Raw genomic sequence first — 24,960 nt, forward strand, 5'->3', positions numbered from 1 at the left:
CTCTAGTGCGACGTAAATAAGCTGCAACATCTTATGAGAGTATTAGTTTAAGTAATTGCATGAATTGCGCCTAGTGAGTTATAAGCTATCCTATGCTATCATGATAATAATTAGAAGTTGTATCGTAAACTCGTATGATGTTGGACGTGTTTGTAATCCTGAGATGTGAGGGCCTCAAAAATTGCGCAATCTTCCGAGTTTAATCGGTAGTGGAATTTTACGAACGATTCCGAACAGACAGTTGTCTGCCATTTCTAAACATGCTTGTATTCATAAAATCCGATGAACTTCTTTCATATTTTTAGAAATTAATATTCTTTATTTGTTTACCACAGATTTTATGCAGTTATTCACGGATTTTATGGTGTAATTAAAAGGTATGGAATTCTGTAATAAATATAAAGACATTGAAATGCATGTTGATCATTTTATTGAGTTAGTGTTTGGAATTTTATGACATGTTTTTCGCTTTTTTAGTTCGATTTCTTTTTTTAAAAAATATAACATTCCTTAGGTCTTTCTATTTAATATTTTAGTTTCACGAGTTGCTTTGCACTAATTGCTATTAAACATTTTATGATATAGGTATAGTTTAAAATTGTTCTATGCTATCCCTTCGAAGATAAATAATGCGATATTGAAGTATATGAATGATTTAAAAAAAATCCTCCTCCCAATTAAAAAACCTAGATATCTATTTTCTCATTCCTTAAAAGACTTTTTTTTTTATCCAGCTTAAACTTATTTGTAAAAAATTCCATTAATATTTAAAATCGAACAATTTAAATCAAAGTAATTTAGATAGTGTTTATTGATTAGTAGTAGTTTTAATCTGCTTATCAAATATATGGGATTATGTATATCTTAATATGTTTTATTTTTGTGTTATTCTAGGTGATCTATGTGGTTCCTGTTTCATACTAAGAAGTACTTATAAAAACTATTGTTGGCTGGAAACCTGTAATAAATTGTCTTAGTTCTTTTTGTGATAAATGAATTGTAGTGGTATCATCCTGAAAGAATAATCTAGCCCAGAAGAAGTTGGATAAAAATATAAATTACATTATGTCTTGTAATTGTATTTAAAATTGTCCGCAATGTAAATAAATAAAATCTCTATCTTCTTAAAGTGATCATGACTTATGAGTAGGATTGTTGATTTAAAAAATTCTTATGAAAAAAAATCTACCTATTTGATTTATATCATATATTTTTGTTTTGTTTAACTGAGACATTTCTCTTAATATATGCATGGAAGGAAAAATATTCAACAATTAAGAATATTTTCTAATTAAGAATTAAATATGTACTTCAATTTATCATTATTATTTATCAGAAATTTAGTTGATGTAAAAAAAGTTTACTTGATGATAAAAGCTACTGAGTTATTTTAATTTTATATATCATTTAGTGTTATTATATTTCATTTTCAATAATTGATTATTTTCATTTAAAATTTTTATTTTGATATCTTGTCTATTACTAATGTGTTCTGATATTAATTATATTAAACTTTTGATTTGGTTATACTTTCTTATCTATTTAATAAATTAAATTCTTTTTTTTTAAATATTGTAAAGATGTGTATTAACTTCTTGAAAAAAAGTAAATAAATGAGAGTATCTCGTCAGACCTGGTATATTTTGACTAAGCACTTACTTCAGATGTTTTTAAAGTAACAGTCAATTTTTCAAAAACTCAGAATCTGCTGAAGTATTCGAATCTGCTAAAAATATTTTTATTTCATTTATCGTGGTATGAAAACTTTGTAACTCATTTTACAAAGCTAAATTACAAGTTAACTTGATGGAATTTTCTGTAGCCTTAAAATTTTTTTTTATTTTCACATGTTGCTGGTTATCTGTGTTCAGTGATGTATTACAGGTGATGAACAGGTTAAAAATTACCTATAATATCACATATAAGTAGGGATAAAATTTTAAATGAAAAATTCTTTACATGTTTCAGCATTGTATGAAAATATGTTCTGTTCATTAATATAAAAATAGTTATTGAATCTGAAAACATTTCCAATAATCTAAAATGTTTTCATTATATCTTTAAATCTAAAATAACTATTTTCTGTTAATTTAAATGTAATAATGAAAGTTTAATATATTCTAACAGTTATATATTATATGTTTATATAGTTTTAGACATATATTATAGTTTCTTATATTCCTTTACCAGAATTTTTAAAATTCATGAGATTATTTTTTTCAAATTGTTTTTTTTTTAGTTTTCACTTATTTAGGAATTGTTAGAAATTAATTCTATCATTTAGTCTGCAATTATAATCTGTTTAAATATTTGATATTTCTTTTTTAAAGAGTTTTTTAATTTTTTCTACTAGGGTTGACATAAATCTATTTTTTTCCTACGTGGTTTTACTGTAATGTGGAAAAAAACCTATAATTCCTGTGCATGTATAATAGTTAATAGTAGTAGTCTCCAAGCATTGAAACTAATGTACTTGCTCCTTTTTTTTCTACTTATTTGTAGTGTCATGTGCCACTTTTTTTTAAAAAAAAGTAAAGTGGTCTAAAAAAAATAGTTTGTATCGACTTATGACAAATACACTGTTCACAAAAATTAAAGGAGCACATGAAATATTAATTTTATATACTTGCTCTCTTAATTCTTTTGAATAGTGTATTTTTAATGTTAGTGGGGAAGCAAATTTCAAACGCAACTAATTTTTTTGATTCTGATTGGCAGATATGCATATTGTATACACTGTTTGCAGAAAACTTGTCACCATCACAGACTTCTTTAATATTACTCACTTTTATAAATTTAAGTCTTACAATATGTGTACTGAATTTTAGAGTAGGCTCAAAAATATGAAAATTATATGCATTTTGAGTATTCATTGTATATATATACAATGTATAGTAAAAACTATACAATTTAGATATAAATAAATGGTCAAAATTTTTATATTCTATTCTGCAAAGAATTTTAGAGAAATTGGCCACAATAATGGAAAATTTGGTAGGTCAATAACTAGTTTTATATGTTCCAAAAATAATTAATTTCCTTAAATTTAAAGAAAAAAGTGATGGTATGTATTACAACTAACATAGTTTTAAAAAAGTCAAAACACTTTTGAAAGAATCAGTGATTTTTTTGTAGAAATTTCGTCAAAATTAAAAAGTGATTAATGGGTTGAAACTAGTTGCAAGCAGTGGCACAGTTTTAAGTCACGGAACACCCTCCAAAATTACACATCACATGATTAACAAACTAATGCATGGTCTGTTAGATGTTGATATAAAAAAGTTTTCATTATTAATTTCAATATAATGGACATTTATATATATCTGTGTGTGTCAAAAGAAGATAGGAAATAACCCCCCTCCCCCCCAAAAAAAACAAACATTAAAACTACACCACTGGTTGCAAGAGTCAATAAATTGCTTGCCGAAAGCTTTTCATTTCATCTAAATCTGCTGATTGGTACAAATGTTTTTAGGCCCGTCAATCGATGCAATGAGAATTGTGTATTACAGTATACTCTCAATTTGTCGAAAACCTTGTTATGTCAAAAAAATATTTTTCTCCTTGACATTATACATCCACCTAATGCTAATTTGAATTCCTATGTTGAAGTTTCTTCTCAAATCCTCATTATGTCAAATTTTTTTACAAATAAAAAATCTTTTTCATTTAATGCACAATTAGTTTTGTCTAATTATCATTGTTGTGTTTAGACTTATAGGTAACTATCATTCATTACATACATATTTATTAGCAGTTATTATTTTGTTTCATGACTTTTTAGAGTAATATTTTAGAAAATATTTTTCTACTTTTTGGAACTTATTTAGTTATGAGCTTATCTCAAAATTTTTAGTGTCCCTTCAATTTTGAGATATCGGGATTATACTGTGCTAATATTTAAACAAACCTATATGAATAATAGCTAATTTGTCACTTCAACCACACCTTCAAGTATGAATGTGCCCTTATGAAATATTGATGTTAGTTCAGTAGAAGGGAATAAATATATATACTCTGTAATTTTTGATGCACTTTAATTTTCAGAGTAAATAAAAGAGCATTAAACATCTAACAAAATAATTTATGATTTTCTAGTGTTTTTAAAATATTTACTGCTAAGAAAAACATAAAGCTGAAGGTTAAAAAAATAATTTGTTAAAAATGGTTTAGAATTACAAATTCACTCATGTAAACATGAATAAATATTTCAGTTCTTTAAATTCCTTATTCAAAACCATTTTCAACATGTGAATTAAATTTTCCAACAAAGTTTGTCTTCTAAAAATAGGAAAGAAATCACTAATAGTAGTAATTAACTACAAAAATGTAGTTTTTTGGCCCACTGTATATGCATATAGACTTTAAGAATTTATAATTGGACTAATTTAATCTGCTGTTTTGTGATTTCAATTTAAAATTCAGTTTTCTAAATTTAAAACTGTTAGTTTTAAAATCTATTTTGATCAAACAGATTATTTTGTATACACATTTAAATACTTGAAGACGAAAAACGCTTAGTAAATAAATGTAACAAAATGTATATTTTTGCATCGCTGTCTGGTTTCTTGCCAAGATATCACTTTTGAAATGGCAATTAATGTGCATAAAAAAATAAGGGAGTGTGGTTATGAATAGGCCACTAATAATATATGAAAAAGTATTTACATAAAATTAATTTAAATGCTACCAATAAATGGAGTTACTTGCTGTGTCAAACACATCAAATGTGAAAAATTTATGAGTGATTTTTTTCTGCAAAATAAATACTACCTAAAAAGGTTATTTAATGACAATTATAGAACCTTTTGTAGACTAACTTTAAATACATGTCAATGTTTGAATTTAAATGATCTTCAGAATTATGAATACACCACCTTTGCCCTGATTATGAAGATTATTTTTCCAATTTAGAATCTCTTTCTCTTTTTTTTTCCTTTGATGTATGAAACTTTTATATGGCTGTTAAAGATTTTAGATTAAATGGTAGTTCAAAAGGCATAGTTTATAGTCATTTCTAAGGAAAAAACTTGCCATATGATGTATTCAAAATATTAGTTTATTAGAAATTAATTACAATTTGATTATGTGAACACACAAGCAAAATTGATGACACAATTTTAAAAAAATAAAGAACAAATAGTGTTTTTCTAAGCATTTATTTTATGAAAGATAAGAGATACATTAGGTAACATACTAAATAAGCTGAGTAAAATAAACAAATCACAAATTTTCAGCTCATTTTTAAATGAGAAAATAATTCTTGCTGCACATATTTAAGCAGAATGATTTCAATAACTAAAAAAAAAACTCCAGGAATTATTTCAATACTCAGACAAGACTAATTCACGACAGACAAGGTTGTCTCAGCAAGCTCCGCCAATAATCTCTATTAGATCTTGTGGTCTATCAGTCATTGTCCCTAAATATTTCTTATCACTCGACCAAACGGACGTCACGGTGAACGTTGACAACACTGGTCTAGTAACCAGTTTGTACTCTATATCCACGCCCTCTAGTGAACTGCGGTTTTTGTTTATTGCAACTGTACATAATTTGTTCTTTTTTTATTTGATTTATATAAGTTGTAATGATTAATAATAATTGATAACATTTAGTTTCTTTNTCTTGTATTCGTTAGGGTAGCTTAATTATTAAAAAAAAAAAGGAAATTCTGAACTTACTTTATAACAACTTTTTTAAGACCGTGTTAAGATTATTTCTTTTTAATATTGCAATTTATAAGTTGAAAATATATTACCTAAATCAAAATTTAATGTGATTTTGGAAATGGTGCTTTAAAACTGGGAGTAAATCATGAAATTAAAGTAAATTAGTTTTTTATCTTAAATTGAGCTATCAATGCTTCCAAGAATAAATTTTCTGGTGAAAAGGCTAATCCCAAGTGAACAATGGAAATATAATGATAAGCAACATCATGAAATGATATTGCAGAATTACAAATTTTGAAAGTTGGTTCAAGTGAATATTTTGAGTAGCTTACATTCGTCAATAAAAATATAATACAGGGTTAAAGAAAACATAGAATCACTCAAATAAAATAGGACAAAGTATGCAAAATTTCTTATTAATTAATTCATTTTGGAAAAAATATGGTGACTGAAAGTAAGAAATGCTAAAATTAAAATGGGGGACTTAGGAAGCATTTATAGGCTACAAAAAATACAAATTTAAAATAAAATACATAAAACTTAATTTATGATCTTAGAAAAAAAAATATTTTATTGCTAGCTATAAGTAGGTTTGTAAAATAAAAGCATCATTTACAAAAAAGAAGTAATTCACATTCTTTGACATAAAATTGAATTCATTCTCTTACGAAAAATCAAACTAGAGTAAACTTAATTGTAAAAGATTAGCCAAGGGTCTCAATTCTTGTTTCCGAAACGTGTGGCAATGCCTTTCCGTGAGGAAATGAATGGAATTAAGTTGCTGGACCTCTTTTACTGTGTTCCATATACTTCTCTCTAAAAATAAATTAAGCCTTGTTATATAAACAAAAATATTTTATCGTAAAAATGAATGAAACTACTCAATTAAAAGAAAAATATAGAATTTAAACATTCACTCTATTAAAAGGAAGCATTAAATCGAACAAATATTAAAATATAGGGGAGCTTGTTTACTTATAGAATTTAAATTTTTTAAGAAAATAACTAAGTAACAAAAAAATTATGAAAAAAGTATGCTTTAATAAAATAAATAATAGGCTAAATTTATCAATATAAAAATCATTATAAATTTTTAAGTAATAGAATATTTTAAAAAACTTTTTTTAAACAAAAGAAATTTAAGCATCTCCAATTCAGATTTTTTTTAAAAAAAATAAGTATGCTTTATCAAAAATAAATGAATAAAAAGGATCATCATTACGAAAAAAACTTTTCTTCAAAAAGTAAAAATTAAAAGTCTTAAACATAGGACAAGATAAAAATAATGTGCTTAAATCAATTGTTTATACCTTACTTGCCTATGTAACAAATAGAATACTTCAGTTATTTCTGAGTATGCCATGAAAAAAATACATCATTGAAAAAAATGATATGTTTAATTCTGAGTAAAATAATAATAACCTAGTTAAGTTCTAGTTCTGTTGTTGTTTTCGTGTCCATGGATCTTCAGATAACATCAAAGGTCTGGACTATTGTGGCCGCTAGCTTTGGCGCCTCTTGACAAGTTCTAGTTCTTCCTAGTTTATTAAAAATGAAATGTAATAGAGATTGAAGTTCGAATAAAACATTTCATAGAGATATTAAAAATTATGTATAGTACTATGTGACAGGGAAAAAAATGCTATTGAAATAAAATAATCAAAAAATAATGCAACCAAACAAAAAAGCTAAATATAATTTTTTATAGTATTATTTAATAGCAAAATTTAAATACCTTCTGATACCTCATAAATTTATAATTGCAGTGCCTTTTACTGCAAGTTATTTTTACAATGTGTAAAGTAAAAGAATCCTATATGAAAACTTGAAGTTGTCAAAAATTTCAATATTCTTTAATGTTACTAAATACATACTTCATCTTTTTTATTAAAACAAGAACACTTTTAAAAATAAATTTTTATAGAAACTAGTATCTGCAGCAAATAGCTGATCTGATAAACTAAAAATTTTAAAATCTAAAAAATATAATTGCAACAATAAAGTCAGAAGATCCATCAAAAGTTAAGACCCCATAATGTTAGTTCTTGAAAATTTTGTTTACATATATCATGAAAAATGATTATACGAATTGAAAAATTATAGTACATTATAAAACTTATTTATCCAAAAATGTTATGATGGCTAGATACAAAATATAATTTTTCATTATTTAATCTACTAATGATTAATAAAATTGCGAATTAGATTACTAAAAAATGTTAGTATGCCTAAAAGTAAACAATATTGAATGACTAAATAAAAATAATAAACAATACAGATTTAAATTTTATGAAGAATTAAAAAAACACATTTTCTCAAGCAAAATATAACACGTTTTTTTTTTCTTTCTATAACTCAAAAACAAAAAACATAACTTAACATTTTTTGATAGTTACTAAATTCAATAAATTGGGATAACTGTGTGTAAAATAACATGTCCCTAGGATTGGGCACTGAACTTAGGAGCTTTTACTGCCCATAAATTCTTATTATTTCTTCGATTTCTTTTTGAAAACCTCACTTTTAAATAAATTTCCAGTTTCCTGTAAGAACATAAAAATCAGCTAACATAAGAGGAGCACCAATTTATAACGTCTAATTATACGGCCAATTTTTTATGTTCTTATGAAAAAATAGGAGAAATGGTTATTCTACATTCTATAAATCTTCAAGCAAGTTATTTTTTAATAACTGTTACATTTTGAATAATATAATTATTAATTGAGCACGAATAACTTAGCTGACAATGATTTTTTTTAAAACTTATTACAGTCAAATCATTAAATTTACAGTAGTATTCTTAATTCAAAATGATTCGAGGATTCACTATGATAAAAATACATATATATATATATGTATATGATATATATTGAAGCAAAGCATGAAATTTAACACTTAAATGTTTGAAGTGAACTTCATTACATCACACCTTTGGAAAGTGAAATTGTTGCAAGCGTCATACTGGTAATTATATTCTAAAAGAAATATAAGTGTCCATCTTAGATTTAAAAATTAGCTTTATAGTTTGAAGAAAAATTTCATACATATAATAGAGAACACCAAACTTTTTCAACTGATAAGTTTCACCAATATATTAAAATCAAGCGACTTCTAAACTATTCAAAAACAAAATCGGTTTAAATTTTTTAGTGAGTATAGTTGACTCTCATTTCTCTGAAGCACCCAAATTTGCTTTGATTCCAAAACAACTGAACCGATTAAACTTTTTGTTACATTACGAACTATGAATTCGGCAACGGATTTAAACTCTAAATTGAGGCCCTCAAGATCTCAGGAACACAAACACGTCCGTTATTTTTGTATAAATGCTTGAATAAGTGCTTTGCTTGAGTGAGTAAACACATACAATATGATGTATCTACTCTTTATTTATGTTATTAAGTTTTTAATCATCTGTAAATAAACCATCTTAGTTCTTGTATTCGTTCATCAGTTCAATTTTTCAAAAGACAGTAAATATTAATGTAATCTGTAAGTGTAGTTATTAAAGTTAACAGACATTTATTAGATACATCAACCACAAAATTAATATCACTAATTGTGCTTGTAGTTATTAATATTTGCCGACTGCCATAAATTATTAATGTTGAGTTATAATTGTTACTGAACTTAATTAGGGTACTTTTCCATTTCTCTGGGGTAGGACATGAAGTCGCTATTGCAAACTCACTAAGTGCATGTGAATTCGACTATTTTTTGAATTTTAAATAAGGTATTTTTTTAAATAAATAAATAGATTAAATAGCCGAAATTACTTTCGCCACCGAAATGGAAAAGTACCGTAATTGTTAATTAAAAATACAGTCTGATTATCCTCATAAATTCTCAGAAGAAATATTTACTTTTATCTCTTTATTCTTTTTATTATAAATAATCACTGTTTTCTAATTATATTGACCAATAAATCTCACTGATTAAAACATATAAATTACACATTCATAAGATTAGGTGCATATAAAATACAAATCTTGTTTTCATACAAAAGTAAATGCTCAAGTACTATACATCAGAACTTTAACTTCGAAAAAAAAAATAACCAATTCCTCTATCTTCTAGCAAAATTTATAATCAAGCATTTGTTGTTTTTTATGTTAATTTATTCTTTAGTGACATTATATTTGAAGATACATGTGGCCATTTAACAATTTATACGCAGTATTTTTAACAACGCATTTCGAGAAAATTGTGTCTATAAATTTCAAAGCTGGAGTTTTAGACGACGTATTGAAACCACAAATTGTTTTTAAGATTTATTGGTATTTTACTGGAGATATTTTTATTTCATGCAAAAATAGAAAACGAAATTGGCAGAAATTTTTATTTTATGCTCAAAATATAACTGTATAAAGTCAAATAATAAATAATTTTGCAATGCAAGCTTTTCTGCTTGCTTTCCCCCATTAGAATATCCTAATTTTAAATGGTGTTCGGATTGTTAGCGGAAAATTAATAGCGCATATTTTTAATTTGAAATATATGATAAAAGCATATTGGAATTTGATATGGTATAGAACAATTATAATATATATTTTTAGAATCATAGACAAAATTGCAGTAAAAAAAATATATATACATTGACAATCATTATATTGCTGTTTAAGCAATGAAAAATAAAAACTTTTTCGAAATTAAGTTTTAGAGCACATAATCATTTTTTTTAACATAAAATTTGTAGATTAAAAATAGGAAGAAGTAATTATGCATATTTTAAAAATTGTAAAAGATATATATATATATATATATATATATATATATACATACCTGCCAACTTTCCCGCATTTTGCGGGAGATTTTATTTTCATATTNATGCTTTAGATGTCCCCATAAAAAGTAATCGAGGCTCGATAAATCGGGAGATCGGGGTGGCCAAGGGATTGGTTCACCACGCCCAATCCATCGAGCACCAAACTGCACACTACTGCCCTCTACCGGCAATGATACCAACCGATCACTCCATTTCTCTTTCCTTTTCTTTCCCCTGTTTACGCCTCACCGCGTCACTTGCGACTATACATTCCTATACAATAAATCATTGTTACAATGTCCTGTACCTACCATTAAAGTTTGTACCATGAATTCGGGACCACCCTATATATATATGTAATTTTTTTTATTGCTAGTAACTTGAATTATTACACGTGATGAAATGATAATACTTGATGATATTACATACGATGAAATCATATTGGCAAATATTTATGGTATTTTTAACATAATTGTTAGAATCTTATACATAGTTCAGAATTACGAACCATCTTAGAGCTATATAAATTCCTAATAATCACAAAATGCTCATTCATAAGGAAACATTCCATATAATGAACATGTTTTGCCATTAGTTAGGAGGTGTTTTTTGTATATTTATTATAACTTAGGTACATAATATAAGTGTAGGTTTATGAAAATTAATATGTTTCTTTAATTTTCTGAGTTATAGAAAAAATTCAGTGATTGAACATGTTTTTATTTACTGGTAGTTTCAAGGTTTGCTTAATCAGTTAATTAACACCACTGAACTCAGAATTTACTTATGCTATAATGTTTAAAAAGTGAAAAACAAAGACACAGCTTGAAGAACAATATTTATTAATCTCTCTTTTGCTTAATGAGTAAATACATTTATGAAAAAAACACAATTAATTATACTTGTTAACAGGAAACTACATTATATCCTGCTTCTAATTTCCCAGAAAGTGCTTCTCATCAGACGGAAAAAATTCTCCATTTTTTTAAGAAAAGACTATGTGGCCATGCAAGTTAATACAATGTTCTATTGTAAGGTAGTGAATTACTATTCCCAATAAAGATAGAGATAGACTTAAAAAAATCTTAGTTTTTTTAAAAATATTCATTAATTGTTGATTTCCTGGAGTGTGTTCAGTCTCTGGATGGTTTATTCTATATTACAAATAAATCCTAACAGAGTCACCACCATTAATGATTTGGATAATCAACTTCATCTCACATTTTAGCTTGTTGCGTAAAAATAATAAAACTTAAGAACTTGAAAATATTAGGGTTTAAAAATGTATAGAGAGTACTATGGAATAAGAAAAGCATTCGAAAGTTTGTTCTAGACTTGTTATCAATTTTTAGCATTATCAATTGCCAACTTCTATTACTTAAAAACTGTTGTTTTAAAGAATAAATATTAAACATTACTTAATTAGTTCCAGAATTAATAACAGTTAAAGAATGTTATTTAAAAACTGCAGTTTTGAAGATTAAATATATATTTAATTCGAGAATTAATAACTCCTAGAAAATGTTACTTAAAGATTGCTGCTTTGAAGATTGAATATTTAATATTCAAATTAGTTCAAGAATTAATAACTGTTAATGGCTATTACTTAAAGACTGCAGTTTTAAGGATTAAATATCTAACACAGGATTATTAGCTAGTCAATTATTAATTGATAAAGATTATTTTACTTAAAAAATATTTTTTTTAGCGATTTTGAAACTTATATAAAAATGGTAAACATAAATTTCATCTACGTTTCAAACAAAACTTATCAGGGTCTTATGTTTCTAAGGTCTAACCTAAAGGTCTTGAATGACTCTATGCATGCATTTTCAAGGCACGATGCGTTTTGTCAGTGGCATTTTAAAATATTTCTTTAGCTATTTTTGAAAAGTATGTTTTTGAAATTGGCTAGTAAAAAAATTTGGTCAAAGTGTGTGCACTTGTTTACCACAAACTTATACCGCAAACTTATATATGACGTCATTAGATATGTTGAGCAATGACCAGATCTCCAATAATCACTTCTCTTTGGGACATAATTAGAGATGCTGATCAATAACCAAATCTCTAATAATCAATGATCACTTCTTTTTGGAACGTAATTAGAGATGTTGTTTTAGGACCAGATCTCTAATAATCAATAATCACTACTCTTTGACACGTAATATAAGAGATGTTGGTGAATGACCACATCTCCAACAATCAATAATCACTTCTCTTTGGGATGTAATTAGAGATGTTGGTCAATGACCAGATCTCCAATAATCAATGATCACTCCTCTTTGGAATGTAGTTAGAGATGTTGGTCTAGGACCATATCTTTAACAATTAATAACCACTTCTCTTTTGGGATGTAGTTAGAGATGTTGATTAATTTTAATCAAATGTGGAAAAAATAATTATTATGAATAAATTCTTATTTAAAGTGTTAAAGTTTTCCCAAATCAAAATACATACACATTTTTTAAAATTATCTAAGGCCTCTTTCCCTGTTTCTCAAATGAGATCTGGTATTTTGAATTTTTTATGGCGAATTTTTGTTTTGAATAAAAAACAAAAGTTTCTGTTCACTTGAAATAAAGTTTATCAGAGCCGATTGAATTTATGTCTATAAGCCCCTTCCAGCAATATTATTGAACAAACCATTATTGTTTGCCCTTTAAATTTAGTTTACTAAGTTTTTCTTCCATAACAACATAAGAACAGATAAGACGCTGTTGCCACATCAATAAATATAAAGTGATAAAAATGAAGAATTGAAGCTTAGAGGATTTTCATTATCGTTCGTATAGTTCAAAGGTTTTGAAAGCCATAAAGGCATTTTAAGTGACTGAAGACAAAATAAAAATGTAAGCAAGAAAATCGATGAAAAAAATATTTTATTGAAAAACAGCAAAATGAAACGACTTTTATAAACAATGTCACTTAAGTGGTTTATAATGTCAAGGGCATAACTTTTAAGGGCAATTTCATAAAGATATATAGTTAAAAGCCCTGTTCTCTTTCCTTTTCATAATATGCAGTCTATTTTTAAGCTTGTTTTAAATAATTTATTTGTAACTAGCTTTAAATTACAATACGATCTCTTTTAATTTCCAGATAACCATTAAATTTTTGTGGATTTTTCAAATTATTTTTGTCATAAGCCTTTCGATTTCATTGTTCAATATTTTTTAAAATTCAGCTGTTCTTTCCTCATAACAAACCGAAATGTCCATTTTATTAGTTGATTTTACTAGAGGAAACAAAACAATATTGCCTTTTCAGCTTATTTTGAACTTCAAAAAAAGTAATTATAATTCTATAATTTTTTTTGAAATACAAGTAAATAAATTTTTAATATTTCCATGCATTCAAATAATACCTTGGATATTTTGGAATCAGTACTTAAAAAAGTTGCTCTAGGCGAATTTATTCAAAAATGCAAATTAAGGGGAATTTTTAACCTCAATATTCAGTCGACATTCGAAAAAAAAATTTACTCGAAAGTTATAAATACATGCAAAGTATACTCTGGTTTTGAAAAAATTAACTGTACCTGTACGAGCTAATAATATCTCAATTTATATCTGAGTATTAAAGGGCTGATTATACCTGTTCAAAGCCTCGCTATAAACTCTGGTTTTGTAAAAGAATGTAAATACAAGTAGTTCCTCCATGTATATTCAGGTATTAAAAGGTTAATTGTACTTGCAAATGGTTAAATACCTTAAAGTATAATTGGGTTTCAAAAAGGTTAATTGTACTTACAAGTACTTTAGTTCCTTAATGTATCGTTATCTCAATGTATATTCGCGTGTACTTGCAAATAATTCACTTCCATAGAGTATCGATAAAATGAATACTCGGGTTTTAAAAGGGTTAATTGAACTTGCAAGAAATTCAGTTTCTTAATGTATCGCTACCTCAATGAATATTCGGGCTTTAACACTAGAACACCGGGTTTTAGACTTACCAATAGCAACTATTTGAAATTAATTCCACCCTCATAGAAAATTGATGTTTTTTCAAAGTAAATGAGTTTTCAAATGATGAATATTGTTAAAAATATAGTATGCAAAATTTTTTTAAGATTAATTTTATATATTCTACGCAGTGAAAATATTACAATATGATGTAATATTGTATTGCTGATCCTTTTTTCGCAAGAGCGCAAGTACTACGAAAATAAACAAACGATATGAATACAAACTTAACACTTCAGCACACAGCATGTTTTAAAAAGTTAAGTTCCATCATTAGTTAGGCATTAGCGTTGGTGTATACAGTGTACCTATGAGACATCGAAAATTTTTTTTTCTAGCATTTCCTCATATCTAGCGATGTTAAAAGGCATATTTTTTTACATTTCAGAGACTGAATTTTATCAATTTGGGGCATTCTGATGCGCTAAATATTAATTTGTAGTTTTTCGATAAACACAAAAATGAATTCGGAATGAGTAATGACGGCACAAAGAAAAGCCCGAAAAGAATTCAAGCATTGAGGACAGCAATATCACAAACATTGTAAGGAAATCCAAGAAACCTGCAACTTCTACCTCTTGTAGAATAATTACTTATCATCTAGTCCGCTAAACCTACTTGCCTACTTTACATTTTGTATTATTGTGCGATTGTAGTAAGTGACACTGCTTGACTTCTACTTAGAGCTATCGTCTGCACACACATTCGCCCGAATACTACAAAATTATGGTATTCTTTTTCGTTTGCACGTATATAGCAAACATATAGTTTTCATTTTGCTGTGCAAAGACGAATATCCTGAAGGGGAAGGGACTTTGAAATTAGGAGAAAATATTCTTTTTTTCAAACGCAGTATTCCCATAGTATTGTTGTAGTTTTTTTACGGAAAAAAACTCATCTTCAAGATTTACTGAGGCAAAAGACAATAAACCTGCTGCTCCTGGAGTTTAGGAGTGGTTTCATAATTAGAGCATTTTACTTTCCCCAGGTTGTAATTCATTTTCCCACTTTTCAACTTGTACAAATAAAGATAGATATATTTTTTTTTGTGGATTTTATATCAGTTGAAATCAAAGATATGTAGTTTGAAAGTCATACAATAAATCTTTGCGAGTGACATTTTTTTTAACACGTTGAACCCCAATTTCTGTTCTGCATTTCATCTTTGTAATTTTTGCAGTTCTGCAATACAAAAAACAGACATAAAAGTTCAAAAATGAGCGTTTTTATTCATGAGAGTGTAAATTACCCCTTTTAGCTGTTTTATGTATTTCTATAATAATTATTTAGTCACTAATCAACTGAAGGTCATAAAATTTTGATCTAGTATGCTTAGAAACAATTTAGAAAAAGCAAAAACAAAATATGAGCTGCGAAGCTCACGTGCATCTTCAAAAATGACATAAAATGGTAAAAAAAAGGTCAAAATGACCACAATTGACCTTCCTGTGTTAAAAAAAAAGTTAAATCAGGTAGTTTTCCCTATTTAAGTACCGCAGGTAGTTTTACCCATTTTAAGTTTATAAGTTTTAAGATGAAATTCATAAAAAATATATTTTGCAGAAAAATACGCTGTCCATTGATTACTATAGTTAAAACCTGGTTTCATTGCTAAAAATCCAATCTTACTTCGTAAAGAATTTAGAGAACACAAGCGAAACCGACTGAATTACTAAAAGAAAAAGAAAATATAAAAGTAGTTGCAATAGTACTTTTAAATTGTTTCTAATGATTAATGAACTTTTCAACTCTCAACTTCAAAAAGTGGCAACGCATTTACACTTGAGATGATTTAATGACATCTAGAAGATAACAAGAAGGAAACATTCTTTCCTAATTAGTCGAAGTTTATATCCAACAGTAAAAGTTGTCACAGTTTACTGTTAACTCGAACTCTGTTGAAGTCTTGTAAAAGATCATTAGTATCATGTCAGGCAGTGGGGGTATTTTTCAACTCGAGCAACTTCAATCATTAAAATGAACACTTATGACTTTTAAAATAAAAATTAGTAATAAGAATAATGAGTTCGTTTTTTGCGTTAATGTTAAAACAATCTCGAACGAATAATATTCTTCTGTGAAAATGTGTTTGAGAAACAACTTTGTTTTTGATGGTAGTTTAATATTTGGCGTAACTGATTAAAACACTATGAAGTGGAACTTTGTTTACATTTAAACTTTGTGTTTTTAAAGCACGTAACTGTAAATTGGAATTTATAATTTACTATGAAAACTGCTTGAATTATACTATTGTGACCACTAAAAAATCAACAACTGAATGGACCAGAAATGGCCGTTTTTCCATGGTTTTACGATTCGGGTTCATTGAAGGTGTTAGATTGCACTTTCTTCGACTGTGTTTTAGTGGTTCGTAAAACAATCTAATACTTTGTGGTTCGGAATCCATTCTTTTTACAGCTGAACCCAGGTGGGTGGTCGTGCGGAGGGCGGATGATTATAGTAACTCTCAATCTTAGTTGGGATTTAATAGTACGCATAGGTGACAATATTTTCTTTGGGTTATCTTTATGGATTAATCAAGCCTACCTTCATGTCTCATTTATGCTGCTTTAGTCCAGTGTTTCCCAAAGTGTGGTACGCGTACCCCCAGTGGTACGAGAACAGTTCAGCAGGGGTACGCGCTCTTATGCGAAATATATTGCAACAAACGAAAATTTCAAAATATTTTATTTAAAAACAAAGCTAGCCATAAAAATTTACGATTACGTATTTTTCTAGTGGCTATTGTTTGCAGAGTTAACAGTTAATAATTACTGATGTCAACAGCCAATTGTGATGTTTAACTTCTGTGGAAATTTTTATAGTAGAAAAGACATTATTTTTTTTTAATAGTGGTACACAGTGTTACTAAAAATTTAGAAAGGATACACAAAAGTCATAGGTTTGGGAAACACGGCTCTAGTCTATACCCCATTGATGCCATTAGTCCATACCCAACTAATCTATATTCCATTCATGTTACGTTAACAATTAAACTAAAGATAAATAAAAATGATCGAAAGTTGAGAAAACAGTTTAGATAAAAATGGAAATGAACGGAAATGCAAAGTTTGCAGTGCTTTGCTCAGGAATTTTCATTAAATTTTAAAACTAGTTACAAAGCCTGTCAATAGATGGTGCTGTTGGATTAAATAATTATAAGTAGTCTTCTATACCAGAACATTTTAACTTAAAGTATTTACACGGGTGTACACTATTTTACCTGAGACTATGAAAAGTAGCTATTAGCCGTAAATAGTGACAGTTCCAAAATCAATTATTTTACCAGGATATCTGCGTTATCAGTTACTGAATTTCGCAACAAATTGAGTATTTTGGGGATGAATAACTGGTTTCTTGAGCAGAATGCAGCTAACTATATGATTCCGTCTCCTTCTTCAGCTTATTTTTTTTAAATAATCGGTCATTTTTGATACAACCGGTTCAATACTCCAGTTCTAATATTAATTTAAAAAAAACCAGCAAGGAAATTCAATTCGTTTATTATTAATTCGTAATAAATAATACTAATTTAAAGATGTTATCAGTTTTGATTTACTTTAGTTATCCCATTATAAAGGCAAATAAGTATTTTAGACCAAAAATAATGTTTTAAAAATAAAAAATACAGTTCATAAGATTTTAAAGAAAAAAAATCTATAAATAATATTAAATAAGTCTCAGGGTAAAAACGCGTATTTTTAATACACAATTGCTAATTTTATTAATAACAGTAAACAATTTAAATAAAAAAAGTTATCATTTTAAGCTTGAAAAGTTTAATAAACTTCACCATAAAAAAGTTTGGTGATAACAACCTAATTTTCTCATGTCGAAAGCTTTACCTCATCCCAACTGAACATAGTTGTATTTCTTTTAAAAATACTATACATTTTTTGAAACTTTCTCAATAAAATTATAAATCGACCATGAAAAGTCGAATAACAAGCAAAGAAGCTACATAAATCGTAGAAGCTTAAGAAATTCGATCTTGGAATTTGTACCATTCATACGGAAATTATGATCTGCTTTGATGTTTTTTTTCTTATATTGAGTACGTGGTTTTGGACTTAAAATGATAAATACGCGTTAGNTCACTACAGTTCTAATATTAATTAAAAAAAACCAGCAAAGAAATTCAATTCGTTTATTATTAATTCGTAATAATTAATACTAATTTAAAGATGTTATCAGCTGTGATTTACTTTAGTTATCCTATTATAAAGGCAAATAAGTATTTTAGACCAAAAATTATGTTTTAGAAATAAAAAATCTAGTTCATAAGATTTTAAAGAAAAAAAAATCTATAAATAATATTATGTAAGCCAATTTTCAGGGTAAAAATGCGTATTTTTAATACACAATTGCTAATTTTACTAATAACAGTAAACAATTTCAATAAAAAAGTTCTCATTTTAAACTTGAAAAGTTTAATAAACTTCTCCATAAAAAAGTTTGGTGATAACAACCTAATTTTCTCATGTCATATGTCTTTCGAAAGCTTTACCTCATTCCAACTGAACATAGTTGTATTTCTTTTAAAAATACTATACATTTTCTGAAACTTTCTCAATAAAATTACAAATGGACCATGAAAAGACGAATAACAAGCAAAGAAGATACATAAATCATAGAAGCTTAAGAAATTCGATCTTGGAATTTGTACCATTCATACGGAAATTATGATCTGCTTTGATGTTTTTTTTCTTATATTGAGTACGTGGTTTTGGACTTAAAATGATAAATACGCGTTAGATTTAAAATTTAAATAGTGTATAGTTTCTAAAATAAGATATTATTATTTAAAAAAAATGAAATATAGGGAATCTTTAAAATACAGTTCATAGTGTGATGAATATAGTGCATTGTTTAACTACTAAGTTAAAGTAGTAGGTATTTCTGAACTCTAAGAAATTCCATTACTAAATTGTTTCACTGTGTGTTTCACTGACTGTAACACATAACCGTAAAAAATAAAGGTCTGTCCGTATTTTCTTTTTGTAAAATATATGGCCTCTAAACCGTAAATTAACGTAGAAATTACTCTCAGTTCGGGACTTAATGTTGTTTGGGTCGTTATTTCACGTTGTTGCCCGGTATTCATTGATGGTTCATTGCTTTTTTTATGATTTTTTTTCTAAATTACTTTTGCTTTGAATAATTACTGGTTATTGATATCTGCAAAAAAATTGATACAACTTTATAAATTTATTTTTCATTTTAATTTTATGAATTATAAATTCGCTTTTGATTAGATGCCGGAAGTCAAACAAGAAATAGGGATAGATAATAGATAGATAGAGAGAAAGAATGTTAATAAGTATATATTTCGCTACTTATATTGGCGATTTTTTAAAATTATAAAATACTTCAAGCAAGTGAAATTAAAAACCGTTTCTTTGTTGAATAGTTATAATGATATAACTCTCGTAAAATAGGAAAATTATTCTTCATTTTTTCTTTCTTATTGAATCTGCATTTCTAGGTTTAATTGTTTTTTTCAAGTTTTGTTGATTATAAATCCAGGTTATCATATAATTTACGTTTTGATTAAAAATATATAAATATGTTCTAACAGAAGATAATAAAAAAACTACGTAATTATTTTACAAAATAATTTTTTTTTTGTTTTTATGAAAAATCAGCATATTTATGGACGCAATCCGCCCTACGCGGATCAGGCTACAAGCAATTAGAACGTATAAGAAGGCGAGTTGAGAGGCAATCGAATTCTTCACCCTTGTCCAATGTTTTTCGTTTGGTAGTTCTTCCTTATATTTTCGTAACAGACTAACTCCAACTGATGCTGAATCTGAACCACCCGTGATTAATAGATAGCCTTGCATAAGTCATCATTATCAAAATTGAGGGCGAAATGAAAGTTTTAAAAAACGGCTTTTTTAAAATTTAATTACTCAAAAACTATTCTACCGATTTCGCTCAAATTTTATAATTCGTTTCTTTTCCAAATGAGACATTTCGACCATTATTAAATAAATCAATAAAAATAATAAATAAGTATTAAAATTAATTTTTCATGTGGTCTTACTTTCCAATAAAAAGAAATTATAAATGCGTGCCAAAGTTTTTGGATTCGCTTAAGAAATTTTCGAGATATGCCGAAATACGTAAAAGGTGAAAGTACCAGTAAATCACCCATACTTTCGATCATCTCTTGACCACCCTAGAACAGAATTTAAGGAGTGAATCTGAAGCACTATCTTCATATATCCAAATTTGTCTGTGACCACTACGCAGTCAGATATAAATTATTATTGGAAGAATTTAGCATAATTTAACAAGCATATAGCGGGATTCCCCAACTTAAAGCCTTTATACATCGAAAATTAAATTGTTAAAATAAGTTAAAATTCATACAATGGTAATAGAATTAAATGAATGTCCATGTACAGTGCGCAAAATAAAAAAAACGTAACACTCTGAATAACTTTTGATTTAATTATTGGATCTTCACGTTTTAGGACTCAATCTTAATGGCTCGAAGGGGTGACCTCAAACTTGCTAATTAATTATTGGAGACGATATTTTAAGTTACAAAATCAGACACAAAAACGTATTTCTTTTTATAAACATGCCTATTTTTTGACGGATTTGAATTTTTGACACTCAGAATATTGGGAGTAGCCGCAATCTGGGAAATATGAGCGCTATAGGTGAGTGGTCCAAAGTTTTGACTCCTTGATGAGAATTTCACTTTTTGCGTATTTCACCATATTTCGAGAGCTGTTTAAGCGAATTGTAAACTTTTTGAAATAAATTATAAAATTCTTTTATTTAAAGATAAACTTTTAGTAAAAATTTATTAGTTTTTTATTATTTTATGTAATAATAGTCGAAAATTTTTTTCCTTGTAAGGTGTACAATTTTGTATATCATTTTTAAGAATTGAATTTTAAATGGCAAAGTACATTCGAATAGTTCCCAAGAAATCAATTTTGAAAATACGACTTCTCCTCACTGTCATATTTTCATGGAAAAATTGCAAATTCGTCAAAAAACAAGAAGTTTAATGAGCGTGTGAAGCGAGCTTGGAGAACGATGCAATCCGAAAGCAGTTCCGGGGATTAGTGGGCTTAGCGAGCAAGACTTCAATTACCCTAGCGTTTATAAATTCTAAATAAACTAATTTTCAATTCCATTTTAATTAAACTTAAAATGCTAAAATAATATTTAATATTCCAATTGTCCTAAGAATTCATTTTGGAATTGTCACAAGAAGTAGTGAAGCTTGTAATCTGAATTGGAAATTGCCTACTTTCATACGCAACGCGATACCCCAAAAGTTCTATAAAATGTTTCTAGAAACACTGGATTCAGGTAGCTATAAATCAACTGGACAGTCTAGTTTATATGATTGTATATGAATGGAGATCTTTGACTTCAGATGGCCTTTCTCTTTGTTTCCCAAATACCGCAAGAAAAAGATTCCATATACGAATCAATATGATCCTAGAAATCATTTAAATGTTTCAGAAATTTATGTCTGAGCTTTGAATATAACTCCGTCATTTTTCAATTGATGCAGTAAAACTTTATGAAAATATATGGATCAAACATAAATAGTAAATATCCTATACGGACGAATTAAGTCCCATATTCATTTTATGCATTGAAACGAACAAAATGAATATGGGACACTGTAGCAGTGTACAATATTAATATCGAAGTTTAAAAAAATAAATAACATTACTTTTAAAAGGATCATGTACGAAATCCTTTTTTGTTTAATTTTTTTACCGTTTTATATTAAAAAAAGTGAAAAAGGTCAACAAATCATTAAAAATATGTTGCTTCGAAATTTTGGTGCAATTGAAAATAGTTAAGTTTATTTTGAATATGCAGATTGACAAATAAGTTCTCATACAATATTTCATCAGTGAGCTTTCAATTGTGAACACAGCCCGAAATTGTTGTTCAAGATATTGGACACGGTTTGAGCTACGTGTTTAAAAAATGGACACAGCTCAATCTGCGAGTTTAAGAAAATGGACCCAGCTCGAAATGCATGTTTAAGAAAATGGACACAGCAAAAAATTAGACTTGATGGATTTTTACAATATTCTGGCAGTTTTTACAATAATTTCTTTTGCTGGCTGAATTCATTAAAATTAGAGATTTTTGCAAAATCCCAAAAATATATATAAAGAAAAATATTTCTTAGCAAGATAGTTGCCTTATAATTTTATAATTAACTATTTTATAACCGTCTTTGAACAGCCGACCCAATTTTTGGGATTACGACTACTAATGCTCATCTACGTAGCCTTGCAATTTTGAACCCATTAAAGAAGACAAGGGAACTCATGGATTAAATATTGGGTATAATTTGCCTTCGTGGAGGACTTTTTGATGAAACTTACCCTCATTTGCGTTGCATGGAGAGGAAGGCCACGAGAACCTCCGACGGTTAGCCTGACGGCAAGGGGACTCTAATCCATGATCCATCTACCACTGAGGATATCTCACGACAACACTGTTGTCAGTGCAAGCCGGATGCGGATTTCGTATCTACTGGGATTCGAACCCGGTTCACCTCATAGGAAGGTGAACGCTCTATCCCCTAAGCCATGGCGGCTCAAGATAGTTGTGTTCGAAAAAAAAAAAGAAATATACTATCAGTTTGGGGCAGAGAAAACCTAGCTGATTTTCTACCCCAAGATGAATGGGGCAGATGAATGGCCTTCAAGCCATCCTTATCTAAATCCATTGGATTTTATTACGTGGAAGTATGTGTTGTTAAGTTGAATGATGATAAATATACAAATTTTATCGAATTTTGGAATATTATACACATTGAAAAATCCGGATCAAATTACTGTAAGAAGTACCAGCACTCAGTGTGCCAGTTTTTTTACCACAAATTATAATTTTACCTCAAAATTGTACTGAGCAAACATGTATCGTAATTTATACTGTACATGTTTTCTTTCGTTCCATAATTTTTACGGAACAAAAAGTCGGATATACTGTAATTTTTACTGTAATAAAATCATTGAATCCCTGTAGATTATTACATAAATTAGGGTATAAAATATTACGGACATTTGATTTCACGCCAAAATAGATCATACACATACATTCTCAGGATGCCAGTACTTTTTACTGTAGATATACTGTAGATACTTTTTACTACAGATTTTAATAGTGTACTGAGAGTTTTGGAAAAAAAATACTATGTGTGTTGCTCGTCCTGCCTGCTCAGAATTTGTTCCAGAATTAGATAAATGGTTAACTAAATAGTTAAAGGTTTTAAAATTAGATAAAAAGATTGTAACCCATTTGAATTATGCTATATAACTTATTAGGAATGCTATAAATGACGACATCAATTTTTCTTTAAGATTTTTTTTCTTGGTTTTAGTGTTTAAAATGAAAGATTCATATTTTGTCTTTCATTATTATTAAAAAAGATTAATGGTTCTTATAAAATGTTAATTTTTAAAATATATTTGTCCCACAAATTTTATACAATTAATATTAGTAGGTTTTAAAAAACATTTATTTACAGTTGAAAAAAAATTTTTTAATGGAGAATAAAGTCTATAAATTTTAAACTGCAAAAAAAACTCGGTAAATCTTTAACCAGCATTTGGTGCAAAGTTTCTCATTATCCCAAAGTTTAGTTAAATGAAAGATCATTTAATTTAAGTCACACCATAAATTGGAAAGTATGAACTGGAAATACTTCCATGGTGCAACTGACTGCACCAAAATTAGGTAAAAGACGCAAAACTTTGACGGTAACTGTAAACTGAACGATGCTTGTTAAGGACACCATGTTTTCTTAGCAGCTCCGTGTCTGTGTACCGGGACGACTAATGCAAGTTGTTTCAAGTTTCTACTTTTTTAGTTAGGTAAATGGCTTATTTGCTTTAATCAAAGTTCATTTCTTTTATGTAGCCTTCTTAAATTTTTTCGGCGTCTTAAAAAGGGTTAGAGTTATGTCATGAAGTAATTTCTTACGGTAAATAGTTTAGTACTTTAAAAGTACATAATAAAGGTGGAACAGTCCTCTGCTTTTATATATATATAAAAAAAGAAAGAATGAAAATAGGTGTTTTGTTCCTTCAAAACACATACTTTGGGTACAACTGATATTTATAACTAGTAAAAATACCAAAATATGGTAAAATTGAGCTCTATTTTACGTGGCCAGCAACTGAATACTTATTTAAAGAGCAACGTGGCTCGGAATTTTTAACAGTGAACAATTCAAAATCAGGAGAATGGAGATTAGGACAACTAAGTATTATTTTTTGGATAAAAACAAATTTCCCTCTATTATTAAATTTATTAATAATATAATTAAATTTATTATATTTTAATAATTAAAAAGATCATTATTTTAATAATTAATTATTAGAAATTTCTTATCCTAAACCCTCTTATCATAGGCTTGGATAAAAAAAAATGCAACAACATTGTTACGAATTCTCTACAATGAAGAATTTATAAAATTCTCAAAATACAAATACTAACACATCGCTGATACGAAAAAGTGTAGAACTCTTGTTTTATTCTTGATCTCTCTTTA

General features: G+C 27.7%; 1 long non-coding RNA gene across 1 annotated transcript; it reads left to right on the top strand.

Annotated features, from left to right (window-relative positions):
- Positions 1-212: 212 nt before the first annotated feature.
- On the top strand, positions 213-3,680 carry LOC122273852 (uncharacterized). Its single transcript, XR_006227794.2, has 2 exons — positions 213-377; positions 895-3,680. It is a non-coding gene; the product is annotated as an uncharacterized lncRNA (long non-coding RNA).
- Positions 3,681-24,960: the final 21,280 nt, after the last annotated feature.

Source organism: Parasteatoda tepidariorum, chromosome 10 (genome assembly GCF_043381705.1).
Source record: "Parasteatoda tepidariorum isolate YZ-2023 chromosome 10, CAS_Ptep_4.0, whole genome shotgun sequence".
In the NCBI taxonomy this organism is placed as follows: domain Eukaryota; kingdom Metazoa; phylum Arthropoda; class Arachnida; order Araneae; family Theridiidae; genus Parasteatoda; species Parasteatoda tepidariorum.